At 40.2% G+C, this 26,394-nt stretch overlaps 1 long non-coding RNA gene across 1 annotated transcript in view; it reads right to left on the bottom strand.

The window, feature by feature from the left end:
- The window catches only part of LOC121299113, a 67,497-nt gene that overhangs the window by 19,084 nt on the left and 22,019 nt on the right, over positions 1–26,394 (bottom strand). Inside the window, exon 3 of the long non-coding RNA XR_005947365.1 lies at positions 11,184–11,315. This is a non-coding gene — a long non-coding RNA (uncharacterized LOC121299113). The remainder of the gene's footprint in view (positions 1–11,183; positions 11,316–26,394) is intronic.

Consider the following 26,394-nt stretch of genomic DNA (forward strand, 5'->3'; position numbering starts at 1 on the left):
ATACAGAGTAAAGCAAAAACTACGGTATGTATTGTAAGTAGGGCTTCTGATTTTCAGTGTTTTACCAGACTTTTCTATTCTCCTTTAAAAATGTAATTGATACGTGCTATTTGTTTATCTCAGTTACAACTATGAAATGCGTTAGTAGTAACATTCTTCTGTGAAATAACTAAATAACCTTTTAAATCGAAAGTCCTAAATACAAGGGCTTAAATCTCTGATACAGTTATCTTTCAAACTATGTTTAATCACTGTTCCAAATCAATCCGCCTGAAAATACGTAAATACAGTATTCATATTTTTCTGATTTTTGAAAAAAAATCTCCGTTCTTAAATTGTACACTTTCTCTGAATCTTGACCGTCAGTGTAGACCATACAGTAACCACAACAGCAATTAGTCTCCGGTTTGAACATCGAGTTGAAATCAAACAACTTGAAGCAGTCTGATTACTTTCAGCAACTTTATTTCAGCATATCACAGTAACAACACAGGCATGGTGCATCTAAGCCAGGAGAAGGAGGCTTTGACTTTATGAACGCACACTGTGAACAAGTTACTGAACAAACATTATTTTATTATTTACATGTTTTACAAACACGACCCTTGTTTGCTTTTCTGTAAGAGGTACCTGAACTGAAGAAGAGCTCCATGTAAGTAGAAGCTTTTTCATCCATTGCTCTGAAGCCCGACTGAAGGCTGACAGTGTTGCCAGATCCTCCCCAAAAAAACCTTTATATCTGCTGCACCCGTGTCTCTCACTCATATTCTTTGTAATGTGATACTTCTTAACAACTGTACGTCGCCTTGGATAAGGGTGTCTGCTGAGAAATAAGTACTAATGATGAATATATCTTAGGGAACAAAATTTTACTTTTGGAATATGCCTGCCACAGGTCAGGTATTTACTGAGCATTTTATGTCCTTTAGCATCCTCGGTCCCGCCTCCTGTTGAAACAAACAGTCACTTCATGGAGCTTACTTTCACTTTTACATCGAACCCACGGAAGAGACCGATACGACCTCACAACCAATACTTTTGGGACTAACAAAGCCGTTGCGAGGGAGTGTGAGCGGAGACAGCAGATGAGGGATGTCTCACTACTGCAAAAACTAGGTTTGTGATGCAAGCGTGCAATCTCAAGGACCCTTGTGCCTAATAACGGCATAGAGGGATCTATCACATTAAGTCGTTAGAACTTAGAGAAAGTATGTGGAGTAGCTCAGCTAGCCGCAGTACATATATCAATCAATGAGGCTCCTCTAAAGAGGGCCCATGATGTAGCTATCCTCGGGTAGAGTGCGCGGCCACCTGCCCAAGTGGTGGCAGGCCGGAATTAGTATATACAGTCAAAACTGCGTCCACAATCCAGTGAGACAGCCGCTGATTCGAGAGGACTTGACCCAGGGTCCTTACACCATAACAGACGAAGAGCTGGTCTTACTGACGCAGAGCTCTCGTTCCGCTAACATAGCTTCTCAACGCCAGGCAGAGGGAGTTTAGTCTCTGATCCTCCTTCAAAGAAAACAGAGGGAGATGGACAGCCTCTAGTTCCATTGACTGATTCAAGTGGAACGCCGTAACCACCTTAGGGAGGAAAGCAGGGCTTGTTCCTAACGACACCGTTTGCATCGTTCCAAACACGCATACAGGAGCTGTGCACTGACAGTCTATAGCTCACAGACCTTCTTAGTGGAGGGGATGGCCAATAAAAAAGCTGTCTTCATATAGAGATACTTCAACTCTATGGAATGCATAGGTTCAAACAGGACCTTAGTGAGAGCCTCTAAAACCACATCTAGACTCCACTCGGAGAGGGTGTCCTTTCCAGGAGGATGTACAGTACTGTGCAAAAGTTTTAGGCAGGTATGAAAAATGCTGTAAAGTAAGAATGCTTTCAGAAATAGACATGTTAATAGTTTATATTGATCAATTAACAAAATGCAAAGTGAGTGAACAGAAGAAAAATCTACATCAAATCAATATTCGGTGTGACCACCCTTTGCCTTCAAAACAGCATCAATTCTTCTAAGTACACTTGCACACAGTTTTTGAAGGAACTCGGCAGGTATGTTGGCCCAAACATCTTAGAGAACTAACCACAGTTCTTCTGTGGATTTAGGCAGCTTCAGTTCCTTCTCTCTCTTCATGTAATCCCAGACAGACAGACAGACTCGATGATGTTGAGATCAGGGTTCTATGGGAGCTATACCATCACTTCCAGGACTCCTTGTTCTTCTTTATGCTGAAGATAGTTCTTAATGACTTTCACTGTATGTTTGGGGCCGTTGTGATGCCTCCCTGATGGTATTGCATGATGGATAAGTATCTGCCTGTACTTCTCAGCATTGACGATATAATTAATTCTGACCAAATCCCCAACTCCATTTGCAGAAATGCAACCCCAAACTTGCAAGGAACCTCCACCATGCTTCACTGTTGCCTGCAGACACTCATTCGTGTACCGCTCTCCAGCCCTTCAGCGAACAAACTGCATTCTGCTACAGCCAAATATTTCAAATTTTGACTCATCAGTCCAGAGCACCTGCTGCCATTTTTCTGCACCCCAGTTCCTGTGTTTTCATGCATAGTTGAGTCGCTTGGCCTTGTTTCCACATCGGAGGTATGGCTTTTTGGCCACAAGTCTTCCATGAAGGCCACTTCTGACCAGACTTCTACAGACAGTAGATGGGTGTACCAGGGTCCCACTGTTTTCTGCCAATTCTGAGCTGATGGCATTGCTGGACATCTTCTGATTGCGAAGGGAAGTAATCATGATGTGTCTTTCATCTGCTGCAGTAAGTTTCCTTGGCCGACCACTGTGTCTACGGTCCTCAACGTCGCCCGTTTCTTTGTGCTTCTTCAAAAGAGCTTGGACAGCACATCTGGAAACCCCTGTCTGTCTTGAAATTTCTGTCTGGGAGAGACCTTGCTGATGCAGTATAACTACCTTGTGTATTGTTGCTGTGCTCAGTCTTTCCATGGTGTATGACTTTTGACAGTAAACTGTCTTCAGCAACCTCACCTAGTTAGTTGAGTTTGGCTGTTCCTCACCCAGTTTTATTACTCCTACACAGCTGTTTCTGTTTCAGTTAATGATTGGGTTTCAACCTACATATTGAATTGATGATCATTAGCACCTGTTTGGTATAATTGTTCATACACCTGACTATATGCCTACAATCCCTGACTTTGTGCAAGTGTACCTAGAAGAACTAATGCTGTTTTGAAGGCAAAGGGTGGTCACACCAAATATGGATTTGATTTAGATTTTTCTTCTGTTCACTCACTTTGCATTTTGTTAATTGATAAATAAAAACTATTAACATGTCTATTTTTGAAAGCATTCTTACTTTACAGCATTTTTTCACACCTGCCTAAAACTTTTGCACAGTACTGTAACCGCCAAGCACCCTTGAACCAACGTGTTGCTAAGATTCGGGAACACTGAGTCTACAGGGACATGGCACGCAGATATGGCAGCCACACTTTCAGCATAGAGGGGGAATTTACCCACTAACAGTTCTTGCAGGAATTGTAAAATGACTGCTATTGGGTAAGAGATAGGGTCATGACTCCTGGTCAGACACCAATCTTGAAAATTCCTCCATTTATACATATACAACGACCTTGTGCAGGAGGCCCTAGCATTTTGTCTTTTATTTAAATAAGAACTGCACATATTGGAAGGATGTATTAAAATGGATGCGAGTCTGGGCGGATATAGGATTTGGATTCGGTTCACCAAATCCGAAACCTACTAAAAAAATAGGTATTCGGGCAAAATCCAAAACCTAATCCTGGATTCGGTGCATCCTGAGTTTAAGATGTGATGTATTAGTCTATGTAAGCAATAAGGCATGGCAAGGTGTGTGATATACTCTAATATTACCACTCCCCGGGTGCGTTATTAATCATAAGGTGAATCCCGGGACGTGGCGATATTAGAGTATATCACACACCCTGAAGTGCCTTACTGCGCTTATAAAATGGGTTAACTAATCAACAATTAATTAATTAATAGAAAAGTTATTTTTTATCAAATATCCTTTCACCTAAAGCTGAGCTAAGAAAAAAATAGTTCCATATGCATTAACATTAAAAAAATGCATTAATTAAAAAAAAAAAAAAAAAAAACTTTCATAGATGTTGAATTGAACATCGTCATTGAAAGTGCATTTTTTCTTTATTTGATTCATTACACTTCTTGTAATTCTTGGTTTGTTCGTTACATTTTAAAGTAAAACACTACTGCTTATTTTCATCACGACACAGCATAAATGAGTCCGCCTTTAAATCATGCAGACCCTTCCTCGCAAGACAGGTGAGAGTGCTGTTTTTTTTTTTTTTTTTTTTTCAATTTTCCTTTGTTATCCAGGGTAGTAACAGGAGGTATCCATACCAGATTTGTGCTACTGCTTCACAGTGATGAGATTTAGCATGAATACCCAGTTACTTATCAAACTCACTTTGCACAACGTGGAGAACTACTGGACCAGTGTTAAGAAACAATTAAAAACAATGCAGGGCGCAGCAGAAGAGATGATACCATCGTGCCTGGACAATTTTAGTAAGCGAAGAGAAAGGTATGGCAGGAATTGTCAAGATGGATTTATAAATATTCTGCATCAGATCACACATCTGCGCAGAGGGTGGGACCAGTGACAGCAGGCAGGCAGGCAGACAGCCAGAGGAGAAGAACGTTAGGTTATTACCATAACCCTGGTTCCCTGAAAAGAATGACAACCATTACTGAATGGGAAGAGCCTCTCTGACCATCAATATAAATAAAAAAGCTGCCCTATCAGGGCCCTTTTGTGAGGAGGAAGTCCCTCCCACCTTCTGCTGAAGAGGGTCATCCTCACAGTAGCATATCAACATTTTCTTTCGAAGTCGGAGGTTAGCTGGGGACACGACCTCAAAGGGTAATGGTTGTCATTCTTTTCATGGAACCAGAGTTATGGTAATAACCTAATGTTCCCTTTCAAGTGAAATGACAACTATTACCAAATGGGAAGCTATAGCAAAGCTGTCTTGCCTCCAGATTACTGAAAGTACAGCCTCACGGCGATAGCTTCAGAGCCCTCATGACGCCTAAGGGCCCAGGGAAGGCCTTGCTCGGTTTGCAACTTCAAGGCAGTAAAAACATGCAAATGTCTGACTACCTGTCCATGCAGCAAAGCTAAGCAAAGCAAAGCTCATCCAAGCAGGCGCCATGAAAGAGAGCCCATGAAGTCGCTTGGCCCCTGGTAGAATGGCCCGTAATATCCCCCGGCATGGGGGAGTCCGTCTGTTCATACGCCAAGCGTATAGCATCTGCCACCCAGTGCACTAGAAATTGCTTTGATAGGGCCTGACCTATAGAGTAGGACCCATAGCAGACAACCAGCTGGTTGGACTGTCTCCAGGACGCTGTCCTATCCAGGTAACAGTGCAGAGCCCGGACCGGGCAAAGCGTGTGCTGTCTACGGTCCTCCTCTGACTCCTGTGGGGGAGGTCTGAAAGTTTCCAAAACCACTGGTTGGTTAATATGGAATGATGAGACCACCTTTGGTAAAAAGGCTGGGTTTGTTCTTAATGTTACCCGGGAGTCATTTCCAGTGAAAGCCATACATGTGTCATCAATGGACAGCGCATGAAGCTCACTTACTCTTCTGGCAGACGTAATAGCTAATAAAAACGCCACTTTGAGGGAAACAGGGCGCAGCTCTGCTGAAGCCATGGGCTCAAATGGGGGACCCGTAAGGACCCGCAGCACCAGTTCCAGATCCCACTTAGGGCCATGGTTTTCACGGGAGGACGGAGCTTCCGAGCCCCTTTAAGAAATTGCACTGCCAGGAAGTATGGCCCAGGGGACACAGAGTCGATGTTATCATGGCACACTGATATTGCTGCCAGGTAGACCTTCAGAGTGGATGCGCATTTTCCTGCATCAAATAGGTATTGTAATAATGCTAGGATTGTCTCAATAGGGCAGGTCACAGGACCGTGACCTTCAGCAATGCACCAGTCTTGGAAAACTTTCCATTTATATGAATACTGGGCTCTAGTGCTAGGAGCTCTAGCAGACTTTAGTGTCTCTACCACTGCATCTGGCAAACCTCGTCCGGATAGACGGCTCTGTTCAATGGCCAGACCCAGAGTTGGAGCTGGGCTGGGTTCGAGTGCCATAATAACCCCTCCGCTTGGCTCAGGGGGTCCGCATAGTGGGAGCTGCCATGGTTGGCCCCAAAACATGTTGGAGAGCAAACCAGGGGCGCCTCGGCCATCTGGTTGCGACCAGCAAAACCTGTGCTCTCTCCAACCTGATCCTCTCTAGTGTCAGGGGTAATAGCGGTAGCGGAGGGAATGCATATAACAGCCCCTGTTGCCAGGGGTGAGCTAGCGCGTCTACTCCCAGGGGACCAACGTCTCTCTCCATAGAGAACCATAGGGGGCAATGAGTGGACTCAGCTGTGGTGAAGAGGTCGACTTGTGTAGTACAAAACCTCTCCTAAATCTGTTTCACCACCTGAGGGTGCAGTCTGAGCTGTCTGGAGCTCCTCTGGACAGGAGGTCTGCTGCCCTGTTGTCCACACAGTTTCTGTGCGTCCAGGACAGGAGTCTCTGTGCTGTGTGGTGAAGGCCTGGTGAGCGCAGGCTGCTTTGGTGGTTTATGTTGGTTACCACTATAGTGTTTTCCATCTGGACCAGCACATGTTTGTGCGCTAACTGCTGGCGAAAATGGGATAACGACAGGCTCACTGCTTGCAGCTCTTGGGCATGTATGTGCGCTTGCTGCCAATGTCCCTTTCACTGACCTCTTATTCCTCTCCTGTTCCAGACTGCTCCCCAGCCCAGGCTGGAGGCATCTGTAGTGATCAATTCCCATCTGTGAGGGGATCCAAGGGGAGACCGGAGGAGCAGATTGCCAAGATGGAGCCACCACTCCAGTGTCTTCTGGCATTGTCTGGACATTCGCACCAGCCGGTATCAATCGTGGACCGGGTGCAGCTTGAGCATATTTACCCAGGCTTGAAGCAGTGGCATTTTCAGCAGCAAAATAGGGGAAAGATTCTCAAGGTGGCTGCCATGAGCCCCAACAACCTTTGAAATATTCTGACCTGTAGAAGAGCATCCTCTCTGAATTGGGAGAGTGTGACTTTCAATGATTGAACATGCTCACAGAGTTCAATTTGATCCCCAGGAACACTGTGGACTGAGACATTACGAAGTTGCTCTTCTGTTGATTTATGGAGAGCCTTAACTTCGTCACATGATCTATGACCTGTCTGGTGTGCGCCTCGGTGCGTGCTTTGGAACATGCACAAACTAGCCAATCGTCCAGGTAGTTTGAGATCTGAATCCATGCACTTGGAAAATGTGCAGGGTGCCAGCGATAGGCCAAACTGCAGCACGCAGAATTCATACACGTTTCCTTAAAAGACTAATAGCATATATATTCTGTGCATGGGATGGATCACAACATGGAAGTAGGAGTCTTGCAGGTCGATCAATGTGAACCAGTCACCCGGCTGGACGGAATAGAGGATACGCTGTACGGTCAACATGTTGAACTTCCTTTGTTTGAGGAACATGCTGAGGACCCTGAGGTCTAGAATAGGTCTGAAACCGCCTTCCCTTTTGGGCACCAGGAAGTACCTGGAGTAGAAGCCACTGAGGGCATCGCTTGGGTTTACCAGGTGCACAGCATTCTTCTGTTGAAGATTGGTGATCTCCTATTGAAGGAGAGTTGCGCAAGCCGGTTCGATGGTGGTAAGGAGCACACCCTTGAAGGGTGGCGGGCCTAAGCAGAATTGCAGAGACCCTCAGGGGCGATCTTCCTTGGGCTTGGGAGGGGGCACGTCTTTCTTAGGCCCCGGCCTCGGTCTCCAGCCGGAGAACTGCTTACCCCTGGCTGGCGGTGGTCCCTTACCACCGGCTCTTCTTCTGCCTGCTTCTGGAGCCTGAGGGAGCGGACGCCGGGTTGCTCCAAGATGAGTGAACCAGCTCCAGGATCTCCTTGCACAAGGGAAGGGGTTGTTGTGGGTGCACTTTTTGCTTTAACAATCAGTTCCCCTTCCCCCCCTGTTCTGCCGGCCAGGGAACGTTTGTGGCAACAGCTGCACGTTGCCTCATGGCGAAATATGAGGAAGGGGTATTACAGAGCCCCCCCGCTCCGGCCTGCCCAACTGAGTGGCGGGGTCAGATGTGTCTGACCTTGACGCTGTAAATGACAGCTCGTTTGGGCTTGGGAGTCTATGTGGAGCCGGGGATGGAGAGCTGGAGTGAGAAAGCTGGGGCTGCCCGGTGGTAGGGGGCAGTCTACCCTGAGACTCCAACAGGGTTTCCAGCATGGTCTGCTGGGCCCTCACTGTCTCAGCCGAGCTTTGATGTCTCTGTGCCGACTCCAAGGGAGTTTGCCTGCGCCTACGCAGGGAAGGAGAGTGTTACCTCCGAGGTGACCCCCTGCCTCCTGGGGAATGCCCTCTTGAGCGGTAACGCCTAGGTGGTGACCATCTCACCTCCATGGAGGGGTGCTTATGCTCTGCACTGGTGGTGGAGAAGGTGAGGGTGATCCAGGGATATGGGACAGCTCCCTGGTCACAGTGGCAGGTGGGGTGCCAGAGGACCTTTGGGGAGAGCCCTGCATCACAGATTTCATTCTACCCTGCCCCAAGGAGAGAGACTCCGCTGGGGAGAGGGCTGCCCTCCTGAGCTTAATTAGTTTTGAGAACCTTTGGCATGGAGAGCAGTCCAACTCAGCCTCCAGCACCCTGACTGCATGGTCTGGCCCTAGGCATCTGGCACAGGAGGTGTGTTCTTCCTGCCTGTGGAGCTTTGCAGCATACTGGTCGTACTGGTGGAACCCAGCGGAGGACCTTGTAGAGCGCACCGACATTACGCTGGCGTCGTGGGTGCAATGATCGATGTCGGTGCGAAATAAGCGCGGACGGTGCCGTGCTGTCAAATGGTGAAGAGTGTATCGGCATCAGTGCTGAGGAACCGCGGTTGGTGGCGAGCTGTTGCAGTCGGCGCTGAGGAGTGGAGTGGGTGCCGAATCAATCAGTGCCCAGGAAGAGCACGGTCGGTGCCGAGCAGTCGGTACTGAGTCAATCGGTGCCGAGGAAGAACATGGTCGGTGCCGAGTTAATCGGTGCCGAGGAAGAGCGTGGTCGGTGCCAAGGACGGTGCTGAGGGAGAGCGCGGTCGATGCCGAGAGGTTGGTACTGAGTCAATTGATGCTGAGGGAGAGCGTGGTCGATGCCAAGGAAGAGCGTGGTCGGTGCCAAGGTCGGTGCTGAGGGAGAGCGAGGTCGATGTCAGCGGTTGGTGCCGAGTCAGTCGTCGCCGAGGTCGATTCTGACCGGTGCTGAGTTTAATCAGCATTGGGGTCAACGCCGAAGATGTCCAACCGGTACCGAATCAATCGTCGTTGGGGTCGGCGTCAAGGAGGGTGTTCAAGCCTGTGCCTAGTTAAGTTGAGGTCAGGGTCGGCGCCGAGGAGAACAAAGTCGATGCTGGGCTGATATAGCCGAGTCAATCAGCGTCGGTGTAGAGGAGAAAAACAGCTGCGCTAGGAGAGCCTGAGGCTTGAGAGGGGCACGTAAGCCCGAGCTGGAAGGTAGCTGAGGCTGAGTAAATCGGCATAGAGGATGGCGTCGCAAGCCCATCAGGTCACCCTACAAAACCACAACAGCCAGCAACGGTACAACTACACAAGGCAGTAAAAAGAGAATGAAAAGCTAATCGGCAATCTCAGATAGAGGGGTCGAAACCAAGTTTAATCAGTAGAAAACTACTGATGCGAGATTAAGGCAACGAGCAATCTCAGAAACACTCGAAAGTAGTATCTTGTTGTGTATTTAATTAATTTATAGGTCAAAACTGCACAAATCAGCCAATTTTGAACCAAAGAAAGCACAGGACAATCTATGACCTGCTATGAAATGCTACTGTGAGGACAACCCTCTTCAGCAGGAGATAGGAAGGACTTCCTCCTCACAGCAGGGCCCTGATAGGGCAGTTTTTGTATATATTCTCAGTGACTGACGGTCAGAGAGGTTCTTCCCATTCCCATTTGGTAATGGTTGTCATTCCACTTGAAAATGAATGGAGAGACCGGGAGCAACAGTAACATAACATCCACTTAATCATCAAAGTCTTTAAGAGTGACCCAAATCTTTTGTAAAGGAGCAGAGCAATCTGAACGGTGAGTTTAACTTAATTCTATATATATATATATATCTATATATATATATAATATATCTATATATATATATCTATATATTATATACACACACACACACACACACACACACACACTTACTTTTGCTTTTTTTCAATACTTAATTAATCATTGGTGTCTGATTCAGACTCATTAGATAATTCACATACACTTCGGTTTCCCAAAAGGGCAACATTTACATAAATCTCGTCAGTCATGTTTATTGCAATAAATTCCAATATGCCTGCCTTTTTTTTTAATTATAGGGAATTGCCCCCCCCATGTGACCTGTTTTGACCAATCAGGATAGAGTATTTAAAATACCCATTTTATAATACAAAATATATATATATATTATAATATATATATATATATATATATATATATATATATATATATAGGATATATATATATATATATATATATATATATATATATATATATATATATATATGTTTGATGGGTAAATCTCGCTCCCCCTGCCTTAAATCACCGCTAAAATGACGCACCTTTCATATTTCTGCCCCAGAATGTAAATGATACTTCTGGTTTAGGTTTTGAAATCTCAGAGTATTGTCTTACGTTCAAGGGCATACACAGTCAGAAATCGTTATTAAAGTTGAATAAAATTTAAATCAGAGTATTGTGATTACTATGTATGTTTACCTGAGCATTTACACTTCTGATTGCAGAAAGATTGTGTTTCACTGATTAATATCCATTATACGATGAGTTTAAAACTGCAAAATTCACGTGCAGGGCTCTGAGCATCTTTCAATAGGCAGAATCGCCAACCGTCTGCTTCGCCCATCCTACTAAAAAGCACCACAGTACAGTGACAGTTTCCTCAGGTCTTAACATAATTATAACAATTGTTTCCTGCAACAATAACACAATGAGAACAACATTTTATAAAGAACATGTGGTTAGTTTTAAACATTACAACACTGAACAGAAATAAAAGAATGCATCTTACACAGAGTTCTTAATAAGAATGTCTCCTCCTCTGACCCAAGCACCCAGGTCATTGTTCTTGAAGGATACCAAGCTGTCAATGAGAGCAGCATCACAAGGTTTCTTTGGGTCAGTGTCTACATGAGGACGGAACCTGAAACAAATAGAAAAAAATATCACTATGACCTACCTGCAGTTAAAAAACGTAAAATGGACAGGTCCTCCATATATCCCAATTCTGATACTCTCAATAACTTGTTAAAAAATATCCCAACCAATTTGCATCGATTGGATGAACAATTCACTAGTATGTAAAAAAAAGGATAACGAATGTAGTCTGTCTAGAGCAGGGGTGTCAAAATCCAGACCTCGGGCCACAGGGTCTTCTGGTTTTCATTCCAATTTACGCTCTAATTAACATATTTGATCTAACTATTTGTTGAATTTGACATATTTAATATTTTTCAAGTTTTTTTTTTTTTTTACAGTTGATTGTTTTAAAAATGTACTTGATTCAAGGTACACTACCTATGAAACATTTTAAGGCCTGAAGAGAAGCATTAAATGTGTCCAATTAATCAAATAATTAGAGCAATTAAGTAACTGAGAGCTCGGGTGAAACGAAAGCCAGAAGACACTGCGGCCCTCCAGGAACTAAGTTTGACACCCCTGGTCTACAGCAATATGCATTCACAGTGGGGTATAATAAAGATTAGAAAATGGATCAGATCCTTTAACCTGATTGGTTAATATGTTATCTTTAAAACTGTGTTTAATCACTGTTCCAAATCAATCGGCCTGCAAATACGTACATACAGTGTTTGTGTATTTTACCTTTTTTCTGCTTAATGAAAGAAAATCTCAGTTATCGTACACTCTGAATGCTGTCTGTTGATGTAGACTATTCTGCTGCCTCGCTGTCCTATCTATTTAAATTTAGTATAGCAAAAAAGTACAAAAAAAAATTGAAAAGAGAATAGTGTTTGCTCTCAGCGGCAATACAGTAACCACAATAGCAACTAGTCTGGTTTGATTGGCAAGTTGTAGAAATCAAACAACTGGATGCAGTCCAAACTTTCAGGAACTTTATTTCAGCATATCACAGTAACAACACAGGCACGGTGCTCTCGTCTCTAACAAAGCCAGGAAGAAGGCTCTGAATAAACTTTATGAACATGCACTGTGAGCAAACAGCAAAATCGTGATTAACAGAGACAACTAGATATTTTTAATGAGTAAAACTTTTTAAAATTTATTTTGCTAATAAATGTCTTAAATATCTTAATGTCTTAAATATCTACAATATCTTAAATATTGAAACACAAACGTATCCATTTTCTAATAGCAAATGGATACCTTTGGCTCGGGACATATAACAGCACAAGACAGGCCTTACCAGACAATAACACCTCTTCTTTGGGTTTTATTGCTTGAGTTCTAAGAAATGCCAATGAGTTAAAAGGCAAACTACCAGTTTTATTACATACATGGCTTTAAAACATTTTAAAAGAACATAGTTAAAATGATATATTTATATCTAAATACCCTTTAACATTTTTGTTTTGCTTTCCAGTCTATAAAACAGTGTTCATAAACTCCTACAGCTGCAGCGAACAGCAGGGACATGCCTTTTGGGAAGAGAGTCTTACGTCAAGTATAAACAAGCAGGCATTAGAGCTTTTTGTAGAGCCAAAAGCAAAGCTACGTAAAAAATTTAAAAAAAAGCTTTGTGTTACAGCAGAATGCAGAGAACTACAGAAAAAAACCACTCTGGAAAGGTATCATATCAGCTAAAAGGTATTTTCTGCTGAAAAACACTGAACCCTTAACCCTGGGTTTGTACTGAAATGGGAAAGTCAGATAAACAACAGAATGCCAACACTAATCCTTCTTTTCTTCTGCAACAGGAACAGTTTAGCAGTGGCATCAGTTGGCTCTTGTGAGTCGTTTCTTTTGTACACTGTAGCCTTTTGGGTCTGACACAGCATAGCTAACATTTTCTGAAGGGATGTTGAATTAAGCTTTGCAGTGTGCTTTTCCTGTTATACTGTGGCTGAAACTAATTGAAACATTATGCCTTCTATAATACCCATCAAACCTGTCACAATTTAATGTCCCAGAGGCAATGGGATAGTACATTATGGCAGCACAGTAGACTGTTGTACTAGAAGAAATTGTATCTACTGTTTACAGGGTGATGAAAATTTTGTTCAGGTCCCATATATAGCATTTCAGTGGATACACTCTGCACCCTGGTGGGACAAGCTTGAAGATAAATTGTCTTAAATGTAACTTTAATTATATATAGGGCTTCTGTATCTCAGTTTTTATTATTTACATTGTTCAGTGTTTATTTTTAGCTATTTTCAAGTTATATGTAAATCAGGTTTTATTTCAAGGCTTTTGCTTATTATATGTTTTGTGATATTATTGTTTTCAGTTACTTTAAGTTTTTCTGTCACACTATAGTAATTCAACCGTACTTGCACACTTCAGTTGTACCTTCTTTCCTTTGCTGTCTTCCATGACAAAATTCTTATGGTCACGGGCACATTCTTCTGGGGTTTTTGTGTGTTTAGGCATTGTTTTACATTTCAACGCATTTTGCAATTCTGTTTTAAATTCCATGAGCGTGTAAATACAAGGTACTGTAATATAGCTTTAAATCTCATGAGCAAGAATATCTCGTTTTAAATCTTGCAAGTATGTTACAATCCTCCAATATGAATGTAGGAATTTGTTGCCACTCATTAATTTGGGTGGTTCAGAATGAGTCAATGCGAGATACAAGTCAGGAAGGAGGGACATTGGGCAATTTAATAAATGTTTTTCACGGGAAAAGAGGTCATCAAAGTGAATTTAGTAACCATTTCCAGTGTTTTTCCAGTGTTTATTGGCTATACACTGATTTCATTTTTTTGCACTGGGGGTGTTTCATTGTTTTTTATTGGTTATTATACAGTGCCTCTAGAAAATCTACACCCCATTTCAAAATTTTCACCTTTTGTTTCCTTATAGCCTGGAATTAAAATGCATTAAAATAGTTTTTTTTGTTGTTTGTTTTTTTTATTTATCTACACATCCTACCCCACAACTTCCAAGTGAAAAAGAAATTCTACAAATTTGTAGAAAAGTAATTAAAAACTAGATTGGAAGTTTCTAAAGAAACCTTGTCTGCCTTGTTTGGTTTTTTTGTATAGCATATAATGTTAAAAGTATGGTAGAAGTAGTTTCAATAGCCAGTTAGTTGCTCATACATGTGCAATAGTAAACATGAGTCTAACTGCAATAGGTAAAGTGATTTAAGGTGGAGTAACCAATCGCCTTCAAAATCACACACCGAGTTAAGTGGCCTCCACATGTGTTAAATTATAGCGATTCACATGATTTCAGGATACATTCAGCAGTTCCTGTAGGTTCCTTCTGCTGGGTAGTGCATTTCAAAGCAAAGACTCAAACATGAGTACCAGGGCACTTTCAAAAGAACTCTGGGACAAAGTTGTTGAATGACACAGATCAGGGGATGGGGATAAAAAATATCAAAGGCTTTGAATATCCCTTGGAGCATGGTCAAGACCATAATTAAGAAGTGGAAGGTGTATGGCACCACCAAGACCCTGCCTAGATCAGGCCATCCCTCCAAACTAGATGACCAAACCAGAAGGAGACTTATCAGAGTGGCTACCAAGAGGCCAATGGCAAAAACTACAGGCTTTTATGGCCAAGACTAGTCAAAGTGTGTGACAACAACATCCCAAGCACTCCAAAAATCTCGCCTGTATGGTAGGGTGGCAAGAAGGAAGCCATTACTCAAGAAAGCCCGCCCTGAGTCCCGTTTGAAGTATGCAAAAAAACAATCAGGAGATTCTGTAGCCATGTGACAAAAAGTTTTGTGGTCTGATGAAACTAAAAATGAACATTTTGGCCTAAATGCAAAGCATTATGTTTGGCGCAAACCCATCACCCAAAGAACACCATCCCTGCTGTGAAGCACGGTGGTGGCAGCATCATGTTATGGGGATGTTTCTCATTGGCAGTGACTGTGACAGTTGTCTAGAAGGGAAAATGAATGATGCAAGGTACAGAGAAGTCATTGAGGAAAATCTGTTGCCCTTTGCAAGAAAGCTGAAACTGGTACGGAAGTTCACCTTTCAGCATGACAACAAACGAAAGAATGCAGCAAAAGCTACACTGTAGTAGCTAAGCAACAAAAAGGTAAATGTCCTTGAGTGGTCCAGTCAGAGCCCCGACCTAAATCCAATCTAAAAATTGTGGCATGACTTGAAGATTGCAGTCCATCAACTCTCCCCAAGGAACTTGACAGAGCTTGAACAGTTTTGTAAAGAGGAATGGTCAAATATTGATAAACCTAGGTGTGCAAAGTTGGTAGAGACCTATCCCAACAGACTCACTGCTGTAATTGCTGCCAAACTTGCTTCCACCAAGTATTAACTCAGGGGGGTGGAGACTTATCCAATTATGATCTTTCAGTTTCGTATTTTTTATATATAATTTTTTCCTCTATAAAAACTTTTTTCCCCTTAACGATGTGGAGTATGGTGTGGAAAAAAATCCTCATGTACATGCATGAAACTCTGAGGCACTGACACAACAAAATGTGAAAAAAAGTTCCAGAATATATATATATATATATATATATATATATATATATATATATATATATATATATATATATATATTCTTTGCAAAAAACTTTGTTAATGCATCAGTTAGGGTTGATATTAAAACGACAAAAGTAGGGAAATGCGATGTTAGCGTTTTTAACCTTAACTATGCATCCCCCCTCCCCCAAACAATGGAAGGGGCAAGGCAACACAGCAACCACAGACAGACATCATCAGTTAAGATGAACAACATACAGCTCTCTGCAGATAACACAAGAGACATCCATCATCATGGTCCACTAGGTGTGTGACCTCTAAGTGCTCCCTAGAAACCTACTGGGAGGCTGTTGAGGTTGTCGGGGAAGACATACTGCATAAGGATGAATATTTACAGAATGCATGTATACGCTATGTGCCAGCATAGTCCTAAAATACCGAAGAATACAGAACATACTGGTATTACAGCACAACGTAGAAAGCTCAACTGTGACGTGAGGCCATCCCTCCCATTAAACGATATTCTGTTGCTTATCCAAACTGACATGACATAGCACATTCCACTCGCCCATGTAAACACAGTTTCCTAACAGTGTACCTCATACACTTCTAGTAAACTGTGTTTACATGGGTGACAATATCATTGTGTCATACATCTGTCGCATGGGTGTCCCGTTCTTAAAGAGCTCTCATTCCCCCTATCCATGTTACTATGAATGCTAATGCTAGCCCATCGCACTATATTCTGATACTCTTAACAGAGAATATTGTAACCAAGATTCATCACAATCAGAGAATTAGTTCTCTAGATGCATTTCCCAGTGTTTCACAATTCAATCCTGGGGACACACTAACAGTCTAGGTTTTTGATCCAACCAGCATATAATAATTTAATTTAAAATCTGCACTCCTTTATGTTCCAGTTAAAACACTCACATGTTCTGGGACCTAATTGTGCTGCATGCACCACCAGTCTACTATTTTCCCCCTTTTTTGAATTTATATATATATATATATATATATATATATATATATATATATATATATATATATATATATATATATATATATATATATATACACATGTGCTTGCAAAAGTATTCAGACCCCTGACCAATTCTCTCATATTACTGAATTACAAATGGTACATTGAAATTTCATTCTGTTCGATATTTTATTTTAAAACACTTAAACTCAAAATCAATTATTGTAAGGTGACACTGGTTTTATGTTGGGAAATATTTTAAAGAAAAATAAAAAACTGAAATATCTTGCTTGCATAAGTATTCAACCCCCACACATTAATATTTGGTAGAGCCACCTTTCACTGCAATAACAGCTTTAAGCCTTTTGGGGTAAGTATGTACCAGCTTTGCACACAGTGTCGGAGTGATTTTGGCCCATTCTTCTTGGCAGATTTGCTCCAGGTTGTTCAGGTTGGTTGGACGATGCTTGTGAACCATGATTTTCAAATAGTGCCACAGATTCTCAATGGGTTTGAGATCAGGACTGACTGGGCCACTGTAGGACATTCACCTTTTTGTTCTTGAGCCACTCCAATGTTGCTTTGGCCTTGTGCTTGGGATCATTGTCCTGCTGAAAGGTGAATTTCCTCCCAAGCTTCAGTTTTTTAGCGGACTGAAGCAGATTCACTAGCAGTATTTTCCTGTGTTTTGCTCCATCCATTCTACCTTCAAATGTAACAAGATGCCCAGTCCCTGCTGATGAGAAGCAACCCCACAGCATGATGCTGCCACCACCATACTTCACTGTAAGAATGGTGTGTCTTGAGGCATGGGCAGTGTTAGGTTTGCGCCACACATAACACTTTGAGTTTTGGCCAAAAAGCTCTATCTTGGTCTCATCTGACCACAACAACCTTTTCACATCGCAGCTGGGTCACTGTCATGCTTTCTGGAAAACTCCAGACGTGCTTTCAGATGGTACTTTTTGAGTAATGGCTTCTTTCTTGCCACCCTCCCATACAGGCCAGTGTTATGCAGAGCTCTTGATATGGTTGACTGGTGCACCATTACTCCACTCCCAGCCACTGAACTCTTTAGCTCCTTCAAAGTGATTGTTGGCCTCTCTGTGGCTTCTCTCACAAGTGTCCGTCTTGTCTGAGCACTGAGTTTTGAGGAACGGCCTTTTCTTGGCAGTGCCTGGGTGGTGTGATGCAGCCTCCACTTCCTGATTATTGATCCAACTGTGCTCACTTGGATATCCAAACACTTGGATATTATTTTGTACCATTTCCCTAATCTATGCATTTGTATTACTTTATCTCTAACTTTTGTAGAATGCTCTTTGATCTTCATTTTCCTTCACATTCATAGCCTTACCAATGATCCATCAACAGTGGGGTTTTTATCCAGAAAATGTGACAGCAACTTTAATGGTTCACAGGTGGAGGCCAATGGTAAGGTAATTGTGTCCTCGTTAGGGCAATTTCTTTCATCAGTGCAAACTGGGAGCATCCACAGCACAGGGGTTGAATACTTTTGCAAGCAAGATATTTCAGTTTTTTATTTTTCTTAAAAATATTTACCAACATAAAACCAATGTCACCATTATCAAAACTTTATAGATAATTGTATAGCGCATGCAATAGTTCCAACTGGTTTTAAGATAAAACTAAGCATAAACATGAAGACTACTGAAGCAGAAAGATTAAATATAAATCAGATATTGAAAGAGACTTCGTTTAAGGTAATGCAGGAAGCTAAATTGACATCGACAAGATGCATAAAAGAAATAAATAATGAAGTAGAGATAGTTATAAATGATATAAATTGCATGGTTCCTCCATCAGAAATTAGACAGTTACTTCATAAAGTAGAAAACCCTGAGAACAAAAAACTAGAACATTTGAACAACAAAAAGTTAATGAAATTACACAAATTAATAGATCAACCGGGATTACAAAATAGAATAGGTCTAGAAAAAATTAAAATTTCAAATCAAAACAAAAACGAGAATAAGGAAAACACTGCTGAAACTCTTTCGATTAGAGCAATGTGAGTATAACAGTTATGACGGTTACAGCACAGTTCAAATAGAGAAGGATGGAAACTGTTTCTTTAGATGTTTAGGTGTGGTTTTATATGGTTCACAAAATGATCATCGAACAATTAGACATAATGTAATAGGACTAATGGAAAACAATATAAAACGATATGAAATGTACATCGACTCAGTGACCCACATTGAAAAAATGAAATTAAGTGACTGCAGTATAGATTCTTGGGCTACAGAGGCAAAAGTTCTGGCAGCTGCAGACCTATTAAATAGGCCCATACATGTATACACTGACTTAAAGAATAAGGATTGTTTTAAATATGAAGGCACAATAGAAACTATTAAAAATAAGAACGATCCTATTAATCTTTTATACAACAATAACCATTTCTCAGTTATTGTATTTAAAGACACTGAAACCAGAGGAACGTCTGAAAACTGTGCCATCGTTAAGAAAGACAATCAAAATACATCTAACACAGTAAAAATAAACCAGTTTAAAGTAAACAAAAAAATGCAAAATAGAGAATTAAACAGGACTAGGACAGAGAATTCAAAACAGCAAGATAAGAGACCCAGAAATGGAAATGGTAACAAATACACTAAAAATAAGACAGAAGACAAAGTATTTAATTTATCAAGGAAAACTTTAATCACATCCCAAAAAGCAGTACTGAGTAAAGGACTTAAGTTTATACCGACTAAAAAATACATTGATAAAGATAAACTGGCCACCGAATTAAAGGAGTGGGAAAGACAAATGAGGTTAGCAGAATATTTTTTCAATGAAGAGATCTCCGATTCAGAGGGTAATTATGAGCATGGGATTAAGGTTAATAGTACAAGCACGTGGACTCCTCCGGATGGAAGAGACAAGTGGTTAGACATATATATTGACGTAGTTAAACAAGAAATTATAGTAGGACTAAAGAAAAAATGTAAACTTAATTTAACCAATATTGAAGAACAAGCTATAACTGAGTTGTTAAATGATGATGATATAAGTATAGGACCGGCAGATAAAGGATCGGGAATAGTGATAATGAACACAGAGGACTATATGAAATCTGTAGAATGTGAATTAAAGAATATGGATACATATGAAGAAGTTAAAAGCAATAGGATCAATAAATCAGTAAAAGAGGTTAAGGACATTGCAGAGAGACTATACAATAAAGGCATTATATCAAAAGAATTAAAAAAAAATACATGCAGCCACATAATGCAAGAACAGGCCTAGCCAGAGAATACAATTTTATTTTTGTAAAATCCTTGTATCCAAGTGTTCCTCATAAAGAAACTTGAGAAGCTTGTCAAAAAGCACTCGATAATAGACTAGATAAATCAATACCCACAGCAGAGGTGCTGAACATGATAAATGTAGTTTTAGAAAACAGTTATTTTACAATTATGGATAAAAATTACAAACAAAACGATGGTACAGCAATAGGAGTGAACTAATCTAAATTAGGAATGCATTTTGCCAGTACATACATGGGGAAATGGGAAGAACAATTACTTAGAAAATTAGAAAGAGAATTTTAGAATACATTCGGTTTGTAGATGATATCAGAGCGGTATTTATCCTCACAGATTAATTTAAAGCAGGTGATCCACTAATTTCTTACACAGGTGGAGTCCATCAACAAATTGTGGGACTTGTTGAGGTAATATATTGCACCTGAGCAAATTTAGGCTTGCAGTTACAAAGGGTATGAATACTTTTTTTATTTGATAATTTCCGGTTTTCATTTTTAGTAAATTGTTGAAAGCTTTTAGAAATTTTCTTTTGATTTTACATGGTTCTTAAAGCTTTGTAGATCAGTGAAAAAAAATCCTAATTTAATCTATTTCAAATTCTGAATCTGAGACTCTTAAATGTGAAAAAAGGGATGGAGGCCGAATACTTTTTCAAGGCACTGTGTGTGTATATATATATATATATATTCAACAACATGAAAAGGTAGACAGTCGGCCTAAAATTTAAAAAAGTATTATCGATCCTCATTTAACAGAAATGAAAGCTATACACTTAAATTCACTTGGTGGCTCACACACACACTCTCTGACAGGCACACAAAACTGGTACACATTATCAGTAGCATACAGAGTCCAAACCCCTTCCCAAGTCCATAACACAGTTCATGTCTGTTACGGTTGTCCCCTACTACATTACTGTAGTGTAGTGGGAGTGTAGTATATTGCAGTGTTAGGAAAACTCTAAATTCAAAAAAGAATATTTTTTTGCACTTTCAAAAAAATAATTAAAAAATCTATATTTTAAAGATTTGATTATATATATATATATATATATATATATATATATATATATATATATATATATACACATCTGGTAACCATTTGGTATCCAAATGAGTGCAAAAAGAAGAAAAGAAAAACAAGGCGGCCTTGTAAAAAAAAATAATTTGGACGACAAAAGTATAATATAAATATTTTTTTTTTTTTGTGATGGACACATTCTTTTTTCTTATAAAATGGGTCACAGAGGGGTGTTGATATTACAGTATATCATCATGGGTGGGCACTTTTTTCAAAAACTGGCAAATCACTAGCAGATTTCCATACACTAGAATTTAAAAACAAAAACGACAGACATGTTGGAATTTATCACAATAAACATGACCGACGAGATTTATGTAAATGTTGAATTTTTGGGAAACTGAAGTGTACATGAGATATTGAATGAATCTGAATCGGACACCAATGATTAATTAATGTAGTGAAAAAAAAGCAAAAGTATTCAAATAAATTTAGAACACGTCATTCTGATCGCTCTGTTCCTTCTCCCTAACTACGGCGTTTCCCTATCCTATTTTGAAAATCAATAGTTTAAAAAATATCTCCTAAACTTTTAGCTTTTCACAAGGTATTTGGGTCTCTCTTAAAAGAGTTTGGGGGTTAAAAGACGTTTTGTTGCCGTTGCCCCCACTGTCCGTTCTGCGGTCTGCCTGCCTGCTGCCACTAGACCCAACCCCTTCGCAGCTGTGTGATCTGATGCTGAACATTTATAAATTCATCTCGACAGTTCCTGCCATAGCTTTTAAATGTGTTCAGGTACGATGGTTTCATGTTTTCTGCTGTGCCCTGTATTGTTTAAAATTGTTTGTTAACACTGGTCCAGTAGTTCTCCACGTTACCAAGCTGCAAATTGCAAAGTCAGTTTGATAAGTAACCGGGTATTCCATCCAAATAACGTCTTTCTCGCCACTGTGAAGCTGTAGCACTAATCTGTTATGGATACCTCCTGTTACTACCCTGGATAACAAAGGATTATTAAAAAAAAAAATAATGCATCTCATCTGATACTATAGCAGGTCTTGTGAGGAAGGGTAGGCATGATTTAAAATAAAGGCCGTCTTATTGTGCTGCGTAATTTAAAGGCGTCCTCATTTGTGTTGTATCATGATGAAAATGGACTGTAATATTTAACTTTAAAATGTAAGGAATAAACCAAGAATTACAAGAAGTGTAACGAATCAAAACTGTACTATCAATGGCAATGTTCAATTCAATATCTGAAATTATTTTTTAATTAATGCATTTTTGGTTTCATTTTTTATGTTTTAAGGGACTATTTTTTCTAAGTTCAGGCAGAGGTGGAAGGATATTTAATAAAAAATTACTTTTTTTGTTAATTAGAACCTGTTTTTACATTTTGGGGGGGGGGGGGGGGGGGGGGGGGGGGGGGGGGGTGTAATATTGGTTGATCCATTTTATAAGTGCAATAAGGCACTTCAGGGTGTGGGATATACTTTAATATTCACAACGCCCCAAGCGGTTAGAGCCACTCGGCTTCGCCTCGTGTCTTATAACGCATCCGGGGTGTGTGAATATTAGAGTATCTTCCACACTCTGTCATGCCTTATTGCTTACGTATCAGACATTTATCCAAAAAAGTGAAACTCTGATTTTAAACAGCGGAGGTTGGAAATGTGAATAGCTTTTTAATGGATTACTATTTTTACACTAAACAAACACAGCTATACTCAGTCACCCTAATCTGTTCTATCACAAAAAAATCCATGTTTAAAACTCAAAACTCTATTGGCGCAGGGTGTGGGACAAAAATGGCAAAATGTAGTGATTTTTTGTGTTTTTTCACTATCTGTGATTGGAACATTACTGTCCACATCAAGAGATCTACCCAGGGAATCTACCAGTGCATACTGAATTTCAAGCAAATCTGTCAAACGACTCAAAAGTTATTAAAAGGAAAAAATTAAGTTTAACACAGAATCCAGGGTGAAATCCTAACTGCATATAAGGATACAGACGTGCTCAAATTTGTTGGTACCCTTACAGGTTATTGAAATAATGCTTCATTCCTCCTGAAAAGTGATGAAATTAAAAGCTATTTTATCATGTATACTTGCACGCCTTTGGTATGTCATAGAATAAAGCAAAGAAGCTGTGAAAAGAGAAATTAATTATTGCTTATTCTACAAAGATATTCTGAAATGGCCTGGACACGTTTGTTGGTACCCCTTAGAACAGATAATAAATAATTGGATTATAGTGATATTTCAAACTGATTTGTTTCTTTAATTAGTATCACACATGTCTCCAATCTTGTAATCAGTCATTCAGCCTATTTAAGTGGAGAAAAGTAGTCACTGTGCTGTTTGGTATCATTGTGTGCACCACACTGAACATGGACCAGAGAAAGCAAAGGAGAGTTATCTGAGGAGATCAGAAATAAAATAATAGACAAGCATGGTAAAGGTAAAGGCTACAAAATCATCTCCAAGCAGCTTGATGTTCCTCTGACAACAGTTGCAAATATTATTAAGAAGTTTAAGGTCCATGCAACTGTAGGCAACCTTCCTGGGCGCGGCCACAAGAGGAAAATCAACCCCAGATTGAACAGAAGGATAGTGCGAATGGTAGAAAAAGTACCAAGGATAACTGCCAAAGAGATACAAGCTGAACTCCAAGGTGAAGGTACGTCAGTTTCTGATCGCACCATCCGTCGCTTTTTGAGCGAAAGTGGGCTCCATGGAAGAAGACCCAGGAGGACTCCACTTTTGAAAGAAAAACATAAAAAAAAAGGCAGACTGGAATTTGCTAAAATGCATATTGACAAGCCACAATCCTTCTGGGAGAATGTCCTTTGGACAGATGAGTCAAAACTGGAGCTTTTTGGCAAGTCACATCAGCTTTATGTTCACAGACGAAAAAATGAAGCTTTCAGAGAAAAGAACACCATACCAACAGTGAAACATGGAGGAGGCTCGGTTATGTTTTGGGGCTGCTTTGCTGCGCCTGGCACAGGGTGCCTTGAATCTGTGCAGGGCACAATGAAATCAAGACTATCAAGGCATTCTGGAGTGAAACGTACTGCCCAGTGTCAGAAAGCTCTGTCTCAGTCGCAGGTCATGGGTCCTTCAACAGGTTAATGACCCAAAACACACAGCTAAAAGCACCCAAGAATGGATAAGAACAAAACATTGGACAATTCTGAAGTGGCCTTCTATGAGATCTAATCTGAACCCTATCGAACATCTATGGAAAGAGCTGAAACGTGCAGTCTGGAGAAGGCACCAATTAAACTTGAGACAGCTGGAGCAGTTTGCTCAGGAAGAGTGGGACAAACTACCTGAACAGGTGCAGAAGTCTCATTGAGAGCTACAGAAAACATTTGATTGCAGTGATTGCCACTAAAGGTTGTGCAACAAAATATTAGGTTAGCGGTCCCATCATTTTTTTCCATGCCATTTTCATTTGTTTTATTATTTACAATATTTCGTTGAATAAAAAATCAAAAGCAAAGTCTGATTTCTATTAAATGTGGAATAAACAATGGTGTATGCCAATTACTTTAGTCTGTTTCAAGTTATTTCAGAGAAAATTGTGCATTCGTTTTTTTGTGGAGGGGTACCAACAAATTTTAGCACGTATGTGTGTGTATATATATATATATATATATATATATATATATATATATATATATATATATATATATATATATATATATATAGATAAAGATAAAAGTGAAATTGCAAATAGAGAAAATAGATACTTAGTGATAAGAAACTCGTCATAAGAAACTAGAAGCCTTGTTTATGGTATATATTGCCAAAAAGTTTACACAATAAAATATGTAGGATAGGTACAAAATTATATAAAATAATACAGAAGCAGCTATCAAACATAACAAATAAAAAGGTAAATGAACCAATATTTACAAGACTTTCCAAAAAATAAAATAACAGGAGTGACCAACAATTAGAAAATTAGATAAAATACAATAAAGAAGAATAAAGGATGGTTAAATAAACTCAATACTTAATGCTTGATTGTTTAAATAGAAAGGAATAATAGATTGTTACTTCTTTGTTACATCACAAATACATTAATAGATTTTAGCACTGTAACATACCGGTATTTCATTGTAGGTTTTTCTTTTTTCTGAAAGTGTACAAAGTAGGCTACTTTAAGTTAATTAAATAAAAAATACTGTACTGTATACAAGCCTTTATGAAGGCAAATGGTTTTCAGTCTTTCTCTCCCAGTATAAATAGGCTAGACTACTTAGTTTGCAATTAGTTTTTGTCAGCTTAATCAGTGGAGTTTTTAACAAGTTGTAGGCTGTGTACAGTTCTTTATGAACTTCATGTCGGCGATAGTACATTATTATTATTATTATTATTATTATTATTATTATTATTATTATTATTATTATTATTATTATTATTATTATTAATTTATTTATTTATTTTTATTTTAATTTTCATGCATTTCTGTGGAGAAGTGATGTTTGAATGTTTTATAGGTGTGTGGAAGGGTGGTGGGTAATTCACTGACACAGGAGACAGACAGGTGGATTTGGCAACACCACACAGGTGCCTAGTTTTATTTTGGGGTGCTCTTTTTCTTTTAGCCCACAAAGGGTGCTGTTGGTCCGTGGTCTGCTTTACCAACGATGGTAAACAGAACCACGGAAATACCAAGCGATTGTACACAATACCGGCGCCCTTGCAGGTGCTTCGAAACAATAATTAAAAACAGAAGGCACAAAGAAACAGGGAAAATAAAACAGTAACAAACTACAAAGAAAAGGTGCTGCACTTGACAGCTATATCCCGGTCGCCGCTACCCGTGCGACCCAGATCACCGACCTACACTGCCGGCTAACTAGCCTGCTCTGTTGCAATACTCCGGGGTTTGCCCAAGGGTTCCCCGCTCTCACTGTCTCACTGTGTTTCTTTTTCTCCTGGCTGATTCTCGGTCCTGGACCAGAGCTTCCGCACTCTCTGCGCATCTAAATGGGCAGACCTGAGGAAACAGCAGAGCGTTAATTTATAGGGCTAACAATCTCCCCAAGACTCGCCTCTCAGCCATTCAGAGAGGGGGAAAGTCCACACACCCACTTTTCCACTTCCCCGTGTCACTGCCATGACTCACAGGCAGTTGTTGGATGACTGCCGCCCTCTTCCTGCAGAGTCAGCACAGATCTCCCCCTGCTATAAGGTGTTACACTGTACCACATTTCAAGTTCGTTTATTGTTTTGAAGTTGTGTTTTAAGTTACGTGCGATAAAATAAAGAATAAATGGAAAATAATGTTATGAAT

This window comes from Polyodon spathula, chromosome 2 (assembly GCF_017654505.1).
Source record: "Polyodon spathula isolate WHYD16114869_AA chromosome 2, ASM1765450v1, whole genome shotgun sequence".
Taxonomy (NCBI): Eukaryota; Metazoa; Chordata; class Actinopteri; order Acipenseriformes; family Polyodontidae; genus Polyodon; species Polyodon spathula.